Here is a 10,000-nt window from a genome sequence, read left to right on the forward strand (position 1 = left end):
GGTTTTTTTTTTTTTAATAGATATATAAATATATACAGTAAGTCTGTGAAAGCTGGAACTTGTGTAAGGCGGAAACCTGTCAGAGAAGGAAAACTCAAAAATATTTTCCATTAAAACGAGTGATAGAAAGTAGTGAGACTGCACCCTGTCAAAGGCAGAAAACTTGTGAGACTCGGAAAAACAAGGCAGTCCTGTCAATTTCTGGCTCTCACAGGTTTCACTGCACATATAAATATACATACATATACATATATATACACACACACACAGATATATTATAATATAGAGAGAGACATAAGCACACATACATGTGTGTATACACACACGTTTGTTTATATATACAGACACAATCCTACAAACATATAGAGGGCAAAAGAGAGAGATGACTACAATTAATTACATGCTTGCTATGTGTCAGGTACTTTTCATACCTGATCATTTAATCTTCACAACAACCTCATAAGGAAACTATTATTGCCTTTTTTTCAGATGCAAAACTTACCCAAGATCAATACAAAAAGTAAGTGGTCGACCAAACATTTGAATCCAAGTTTGACGACTGCAAAAATGGGTGCTCTTTCCTCCATGGTATGCTTAAAATTTAAGTTTTAAATAGACTGTAAGTATTGCTCTGTGCCTCTTTAACATAAAAAAAAAAATCATTCTGGCACTATGAAGAAACATAGCTGGTTTTTAAAACAAAATCTGACTTTATTCCCAAAATTTCAATATGGCAAAGGAAAAGTTGCTACAAAGATAATTCTTAGTTGAATATGTTCAAAATGTAATTCCTTGGTAATCTGGGCCAAGACAAATCAAAATCATAGATTCTTTACAAATGCCAAGTTTTACAAAAAATAAATAAATAAATGCAACAGCAACAGATGCAATCTCCCTAGAAATTTGTGTTGAGCCTAGCTATATCCAGAGCCTGAGGAAAAGAAGGATTTTTATATTTCATTTTTATGAAAAATAAATTCCTTATTTTCTTAATGTCCACCAACTAAGTAAGATTATATTCACTCCTTGGAAAATTAACCAACAGAAAATACTGAGAAAGAAAGATGGAAGGAAAGAAGAAACACAGAAGAAAGGAAAGAAAAACAGGGGCTAAAAGAAACCCGTATCTGGTACTTTTAAAACTGAAATTATTATAATTTTATAAAAATTGTACTAAAATAAAGAATACAAATAGCATGTGCCCTTTACATCTCTTTTACCACATACTAACATTAGAATTAACAAATTAAAAGCCCACTTAAACGAAAAATTAACTGTTCTGAGGATGGTGAACAACCGCATAAGAATCTGAACAACTCAGTAGAGACAAGGAGTTCATTACTATATAACAGAATGTTTGCTTATATTTAATGTAATAAATTCCTTTCTAAAAAATTCAAATAGAAATATCTATCTTAAAAGAAAGACAAATTTATGCTAGGTAAGTAAATTGTCATAAAAAGTCACTAAATTTATACAAATACATAAATCCTCTCCTAAGGATACCAAATAAAATACCCTGCTTTGTAATGTCACAAAGTATCAATTTTACAATTCTATTTTAATTTGAATATTAACTGTAGATAAATCAAATTTGATATTATTTCACTTTTTCTCAGTATTCTGCTTCACAGAAACAATGAGATTGTTTTTCTAAACTCTTCTTACTATGAATTATGTTGTTGTTAGACGCTGTCAAGTTGGTTCTGACTCACAGTGAACCTATTTACAACAGAACAAAACACCGCCCAGTCGAGCACCATCCTCACAATCACTAATGCCATCAGTGCAGCTTGGACTTCTTCCTTCAGTACCACTGGTTCCTGATCATACCATCATGAATTATGTTAGACATGCAAAAAAGTCCCTAAAATGAAGATGTACAGCTCAAGGGTTTTTCATAAAGCAAACATCCATGCAACTACCAGCCAGGTAAATAAACAGAATGTTGCAGACACACCAGAAGCTCCAGGAGCCCCATTTCAATCTCTAACACCTCCCTCCCCTATAATACAGCCATTATCCTTACTTTTGTGGCAATCACTTCTTGCATTCCTACACGCTATAGTCTAGTTTTAGAATTCTATATAAGAGAAATCACCTAGTATGATTCTTTTGTGTCTGGCTTTTTTTCACTCAACATTATGTTTGTGAGATTCAACCATGTTATTCTTGCTTTAATTTGTTCATTTTCATTGCTGTGGAGCAGACAGTCAGGAAACTTCTTCTGTAAAGGGCATTATTTTCCAGTCCTTCATCAACCTCGAAATAGCAAATGAAAGTTCACCACTGATTCACCAAAATTAGATTTTTTTTAAAGTCTCATCATATTTTTCAATAATAAAAATGAAAGTTTGAAAACAAGAAAAAAATTTTTTCATGTCAGTGAAAGTAATGATATTTGTAGACTTTCTCCAAGATATAAGTACAGAGTTCAATAACCAAAAAAAAAAAAAATTGAACACCTAAGTCCAGAACCAAAAAGTTTCTTTTTGTATGCATAGTTGCTAAACTCAGGAATCCTAACTCACAATTATAGATTGTCAGGAATAGCCACCATGTATGGTGTCTCTATCAGCATGTTCCGGACAGTGGGATTTAACATAAACCTAGAAATTACGGAGTGTTCTCACTGTAGACTGCTTTGACAACCCTGTCAGATGCTATGTCAACAAGAATATCACATTCAAAATACATAAAGACTTGTGTTTCAATTTGGCAAATAATTGGGAAAATGCATGATCTGGTTGTATTTAACTCTAATAAGTATTTTCTATTGCATAGCCTGGGTTTTTAAAAGTCAAAACAATAATCTATCATTGAGTACTTTCACTGAGGAACAAAAATAACTACGAATTGTTAAGAAAAAGTCAAACTTCTTACAGCTAATCAATTAAATCATATATCAAGAACTTTATCACAAGGATGATGCACTAGGTAACTTTCCAGAAAAGAAATGCTGACAAAGAACATCATATTTCTTCTCAAATAATTTTCCTAAAACAAAACTGGCTTCAATCACCATTCTTTCTACCAGCTTCTAAACAGTAACTGGATTCTATGTTTCTATATAATCATTAACGTACATCTTTTAATTCTTCCTAATAAAAGAGGAATTCAGTCTTTCCAGTATACTGATGAGTCCACAAAATTTATAAATTTTTATAGTAGATTATGGATACAAATCCAATCCAATTTACTTTCAATATGCAAAGTGAAAAAGGGACTTAATGTCTCTCTTACAGAGAGGTGGCTTTAAATAGATAAATTAAGATAATGTTATTCTCAGATATGAAGCAATATAAAAGAAAAGAAAGATCCAAAGTTCAGAGCAAAAGGGATTATCATAGCACAATTGCAGATATTAAATTCAAAGAAAATTACTTTCTTTTTTAAAAGAATACTCTCAAAATTCTTAACAGTCCTTCCCCAGTAAATACACATAAAATTAACCCATTTGCATTAAATATTATTATCGTAAGGCATCACCTTATGTCATTAGTTATTAAATGTTAAAAGAAAGCAAAATTAAAAAGTTACCAACCAAAACACCTACATGTTTTGTAGACAAAAAAATCCAAGCAATATTATCGTCCACATTATTTTCCACTAATACCTGAATAGCCACAAGAACTTAGGGATGGAGAACACAGAGTAGAGAAGACTCACATTTGGAGGGGCAGACTTCAATTCTCTCTCCCAGGACTGAGGAGTTTTACTCTTTGCGCTTACAATGCTCCTTTCTCCAGGATATTCTTCTCCTTCCAGAATAGGTCAGGACAAAGCTTCAACAGACTTCTATTATATGTGTGATCTAGGGGGAAATTATACTTTTAATCAGTTATTACAAAATGCATCAAACTTTTCTCTTACTGTGCTGGGAGAAGAGGGATTCCCATTATTTTCTTGGATCTGAGGGGAACATAAAAAACAGGAATTGCCATTGTTGAACATTATAATAAATAAATCTAGTATTTTAATTTAATATTCCTAAAAGAAACCCACATCTATCTTCTTTTTCATTTTTATGGCTAAGCAGCATAATAAGAGAAAATTAATATTCAAAATACAAATGACTACAAAATCCTACTCAAATGTATTTTTTAAAGACTTTAACATAATTTCACAAATCCATGAGTTTGAATGGACTGGCAGAGACGATTAGGTATCAAATATTTTTACTCATTCATTTTAATGTCTTAGGGCTAAAGCATTACATGATGATTAGAAAAGTGTAAAGCAAAATCCACCTTTAAAATTTTTAATGGAATAATAAAAAAAGATGATTTCAGGAGTGGGAGACAGACCAGAAAAAGATAGCTGAGGGTCTATAAGACTTCTAAAGATGGGATAAAAGTTGGAAAATTGATGTTCAAATAAGACATATTGGGCAAATCGGAGCGCATAACACGGGAACATTCTAAAGCTGGCTTCATCGTAATTCTCTACCAAATCTGTAAGACTTCCTACCTTTACAAGAACACAGAAAGCTGATACAGATTATTTTCCAGCCTTTGGTGGTACAAACATTCTAACATATAATTTGAAGGGAATTGACTCTATTCCACAAATTTTACCAAAACGTAGGTTTCCAATAATGGATATTTTCTGCCTCATTAAAATTAAATATTAAAATAAATGTTTTCAACTTGAGTCACACCCTAGGGCTCACACCCTCCTGACATCTTAAAGTCACTTAGAGTCCCTTCCAATAAATAATGAAGTAGAATGTAGGGGGAGCATTTAGAACAAAATTGGGAATAAAGTACAGATGTTTCTATTTTACAAAATGCAAGGAAATGCTCAATGTTTGAACACACAGCCTGCTAGCACTTTAAAGCCAGTTTTTGCTCAGAAACTTAAGACTATTATATTGGTGATCTATTTTAAAAAAAAGGTATTGTAGGATAACAGCAAACAAATTATTTAAAAGGAAGCGAATCAATATCTATATCAAAAAAGCTAAATATGAAAGCCAAAATAAATGTGGCCAAAAAGAGTACCTCTTGAAACCGTTTATCTGTTCAAATATTAATACTCATTATTCCCTTCTGTTTTTAACCATTCTATGTGGTACTTAGAATCATTTACTTACCATCACCCAAAATTATTTCAAGGTGAAACAAAAACCCAAAATTGATTACCAAAGATAAAACCCATTCAAAGTAAGATTTTAGGATTGAGAAAACTGTTATGTTCTCTTTTCTAAAGATTCAACTAATCTTGGCCTAAGTTAAAAGTCTTACTACTAAAATTTATCGAGATGCACTTTGTATCTGAATCTTTCCATATGGCCCTTCAAACACAGGTAGTTCCACTTCAGTTTCTAGAACACAGAATGGTTTTGCAGTATTTTGGGTCAGTGCAGATTAATGAACATTCCTTTAGGGAAGCCTTTTGAACTGACAAAAAATGAATGATTGACATCAGTAATAAATACATTTTGTTGTCCTAGACTGACAAGTCATTTATAGCAAAACTTATGCTAATTAATGCCATCCATATCTACCAGATGTGTCAGAGGAATATGCCAGATCCTTAGAATTTCACTTAAGTGTTTCTAAAATTACATTATAGATATGGAAATGCATCCCTTTGTGATAAAGAACCAAACACAAATACACAAACACACACACACACACAAGTATCCCCCACTTTTCAAAAGTTTGCTTTATGCCACTTCACTTTTACAAAATACCTACATTAGCACCTGTTTTCACTAGTCGAAAGAAATCCAAAGAGGATCTTCACTTGTACAAAAAAAAGGTGAAAAGTGGAAATAACATTCAGTGTTTGTTTTGCAGCAAGATGTTAAAGAGGCAGTGCACACCCATCTGGTACAGCAAGAGTGGCATCCCCAAGCACCTTCCCTGGGAACTACCCTCAGCATCTCGGCATCAAGCCACTATAGCTTTGAACTTTGTCTGTAAGCATCTGGGCTTTATCTCCATTTACTTTGTGCATCCTTTAGCAAGATGTGTCCTAAGGTATCAGAAAAGCCTTAGCGAGCTCATGAGGGTTTTATACGTTATTTGGTAGGTTATTTTTTGGATCTGTGAACACTCAAAAAATTTTCCCATATAAATTAATGGTAACTGCTTCTTAGCTTTATGCCATTTCTGCTTACAAAATGTTCCACAGGAACTCTACTTTTGGATAGCGGGGGAAACCTCTGTGTGTGTGTGTGTGTGTGTGTGTTTGTGTGTGTACTGAATACACTTTTTATGATAGAGAAAAACTCACTTATATATATAATTAGCTATATTTTGTCTTTTTGGTTGATAATTTTTTTTAAAAAACAAACTCGTCCTTGCAAAATTCAAATATTCAATATACTACAGTCTCAAGTCTAAAAAAAAAATACTAGTTAGAGTCTTCAAAAGCCACAGTGTTTGTACCATCATGGTACTTATCACAATACACTGAAATTTTGTTCACAGACTCTCTCAACTACACTGGCAGATCCTTAACAACCGGAATTATGCATTAGTAATTTTTGTCTTCCCTTCCCCTAGGACAGAATTTGGTATAGTGGATACTAAATTTTTTTTTTTTAACTGAACAGTAAGTTCAATTGAGGTCATCAAAATTATGTATAGCATATTTGTCAGTGAATTCAACATATACAAAGAAAAAACTGCTAATGTTGGCAACTAAAACTCTCATTTGTTCAATAGATAAACTGGTAAAGAACTTGTCATAGTGTCTGGCACTCAATAAATGTGAGCTACAATTAGGGTGACCATTCACCCTGGACTGCCTGAAATGCTAGTGGTTCATACCTGTTGCAATTATTTATAGCTATCCCTTTTCCTGTCAAAAGGGTCCCAGTTTGAATAGTAACATACATATTCATACAAAATATCCTATTTATTTATTTTTTTCAACAAATTATTATTTTGTTGTTGTTTTCCATGATGCAGCTACCTAAGAAAATATTTTGTTGGGATTAGAATGAACAAGAAGTCATTATTAGAATGTTAATAGATTCACATAGATGGACCAAGGATTTACTAAACTCTCACATCCTTGAAGCCAAGCATTTTGTCATTGGGACAGGAATTACCTACCAGGTGACAAATCCAAATGTGACTTAGTTCTTAGTATGATTAGCTTCTCTGCTTCATTTAGCTTATTATTCACTCCTTTCTCCTTAAAACTCTTTAGCTTATAAGACAACAATATTCTCCTAATTCTCCTATGTCTCAAATATCCCTTTTTCAGTCTCTGCCGGTTCCTACTCCTCAATGTGTATCCCCAAGATTTCATGCTCCAGTTGTCATCCAGTTGATTCCAGCTCACGGAGATTCCATGTGTGTCAGAGCAGAACTGTGCTCCATAGAGTTTTTGATGGATGGTTTTTCAGAAGTAGATTGCCAGGCCTTTCTTCCAAGTTACTTCTAGGGGGACACTCCATCTTCCAGCCTTTTGGTTAGCATCTGAGGGCTTTAACCAGTTGCACCACCCAGGAACTCTGATTTCATTCTAATCCTCTTTTTTCTCACTCTGTACTCTACTACTTGCACCAACCACCATTTGTTTGCAAATGACTCCCACCTGGTCTTTCCTCCACCAGTCTCAGCTCCCTCTAATTCACATTCCACAACATAGCCTGGATGTTTTTCTAAAATGTAAACCTGATAGTATTCTGCCCAGGCCAAGGAAGTGTCCAACAGCTATGGAGGTAGGGAAGTCCTGGGCATACAGAGGCAATGGAAGACAAGGGGGGCAATTCAAATCCACCAGAATAATACTCCGTCTGTCTCTGGTATCTTGTTTGTAATCCAAACACGTTTCACTTATAAAAATTGTTGAATGTAGTGGTGAGGTTTCAAGGTAAGTATTACTAGAGAAAAATAGTATAACAACATCAAATAAATCATGAGGGTCACAAAATAAAATACCCAAAGATAAAAGAGTAAATCAGGTTATGTGTAAGACAAAAGCAAGTTGTAGAGAACTGTGGTAAATTCTATAAAGGGGTGGTTTTTTAACCTCTATCAGATTATTGCATTATTGCATTGTAGGAATGCAGACTTAGTTTTGCCAAATCTAACTTTTCAAGGAAACTGGAAAACCAGCTGGAATGTGTGTGTGTGTGTGTGTGTGTGTGTGTTGGGGGAGGTAGGGGGAGGGCGGGGAGGAGGTGTATGAGAGAGAGAGAGACCTAACTTTTAAGATTTAATAACAAATTTCATATTTTTTAATTAATAAAGGTAAATAAAAAATATCTGAAGGCTCCATAAGGGACATGGACTACCCCTTTATGATTTCAGGGTTAAACAGATGAGCTATACCGTGGCCTAACAGCCATGTATGGCGTGGTTTCTAAAGGAAAGTCTTGTCTGAGTCCAGAACAACCAATGATCTTTTGGCATACAATCCATTTACATTCTGAGAAACATTAATATTTAATTCTATCACCTTAAAACAGCCTGTGAGTTCATTTTCCATCCTCCCTTTTGCTCTGTTCTTTATCCTTTCCTGCCTCTTAAACATCTTCACTCCTTCACCAGGAGTGACGATTCTGAAGACTTTGATTCTTCAAATCAAAATGGCTTACATATTTAAAGAATTTTATCTCAAACCTTCTCTTTACTCAAAAACAACTCAATTTTTAAAAAAATATATACCAGAGAATGCTAGATGTTTCTGTAAAGCATCTTGAAAATTGCAGTCTCTCTTCTACCTCTAAAATAGTCTTCTCCTCATTGTTCCAACAAGTTCAAATTCACATCTCTAATGCCTGCCAAATGAGTATGTCTTCAGGCATCACTCTCATCATTAGTCTCGATGGAATATACCAAACCTTACAAGGTTTTCTAAGTATATATTATGTTTTTATAGTCTATTAGACTGGCATGGGGAAAGGGGAAGGCCACTAATGGCCAAATTTAATAAATTCAGCTTCAAATCATACAAATATTTCCCTGGTGCCTTTTCTAATTATTGCAACATTTAGTGTTGTTTAATAGAAGGAGAAGCTCCTTAGTACCTACAAAATAAACCAAAACATATGAGCCTAACACCTAAGGCCCTTCATTCCTACCATAAAATTTACCTCTTCATTACATACTTTATCCCACTGCCCTCCTCTAAAATGCATTGCCATCAAGTCTATTCTAACTCATGGCAACCCTATTGGCCCCATAAGGTTTCTAAGACTGTAATCTTTAAGGAAGCAGACTGCCACATCTTTCTCCAGTAGAGCAGCTGGTGGGTTCAAACTGCTGACCTTTCGGTTCCAGCACTTAGCCACTGGCAGTACCAGGGCTCCTCAGTCCTCCTCTACACACCACAATCAAACTGAACTATTTGATGCCTACCTTTATCAGCCTTTATCAGTCTCAGTTTTCTCCACCTGGAATATCTCTCTCCTCTGAAAGTCTGTGTCCAAATCCCACCGCACCTTTCAAGACTTGATTCAATTACCGTCACCTCCGTGAATCATTCCCTTAGTCTCTTAGCCAGAAATAATTGACTCACATAGCATTTTCTGTAGAGCTCCCTTTTGAAAAATGTCCATTTACTCTACCATGCAATACATTTGTCTACATGTCTGATTTCCCACATTTAATTGAAAATAGAGAATATTTCTTTTTCATCTTTCTGTATTTCTTAACAACCTACCTTTATTATGGAAGAACAACTGAACCATTTGATCAGGAATGGTAAGCAAGGTAGAAGCACAGCTAGGGTGTGACTCAAAAAAAGGGGTTTATGTTAAACCTTTCTTACTTTTTTTATGTTCATCAAGTCCAGGAAATAATATTCACTATCATTATTTTTCAAGTTCTAAATAAATTTGGCAAGATATCTCATGGGTAACAACCAAGTCATTATTTGATTTACTTTCACTGAAAACTTGATAAAATGTGCTACCAAACCAAACCCACCTCCATCGAGTCAATTCCAACTTGTAGCAACCCTACAGGACAGAGTAGAACTGCTCCATAGGGTTTCCAAGGCTGAAATCTTTACAGAAGCAGACTGCCACATC

The sequence above is a fragment of the Trichechus manatus genome, unplaced genomic scaffold (assembly GCF_000243295.1).
Source record: "Trichechus manatus latirostris isolate Lorelei unplaced genomic scaffold, TriManLat1.0 scaffold00096, whole genome shotgun sequence".
Lineage (NCBI taxonomy): Eukaryota > Metazoa > Chordata > Mammalia > Sirenia > Trichechidae > Trichechus > Trichechus manatus.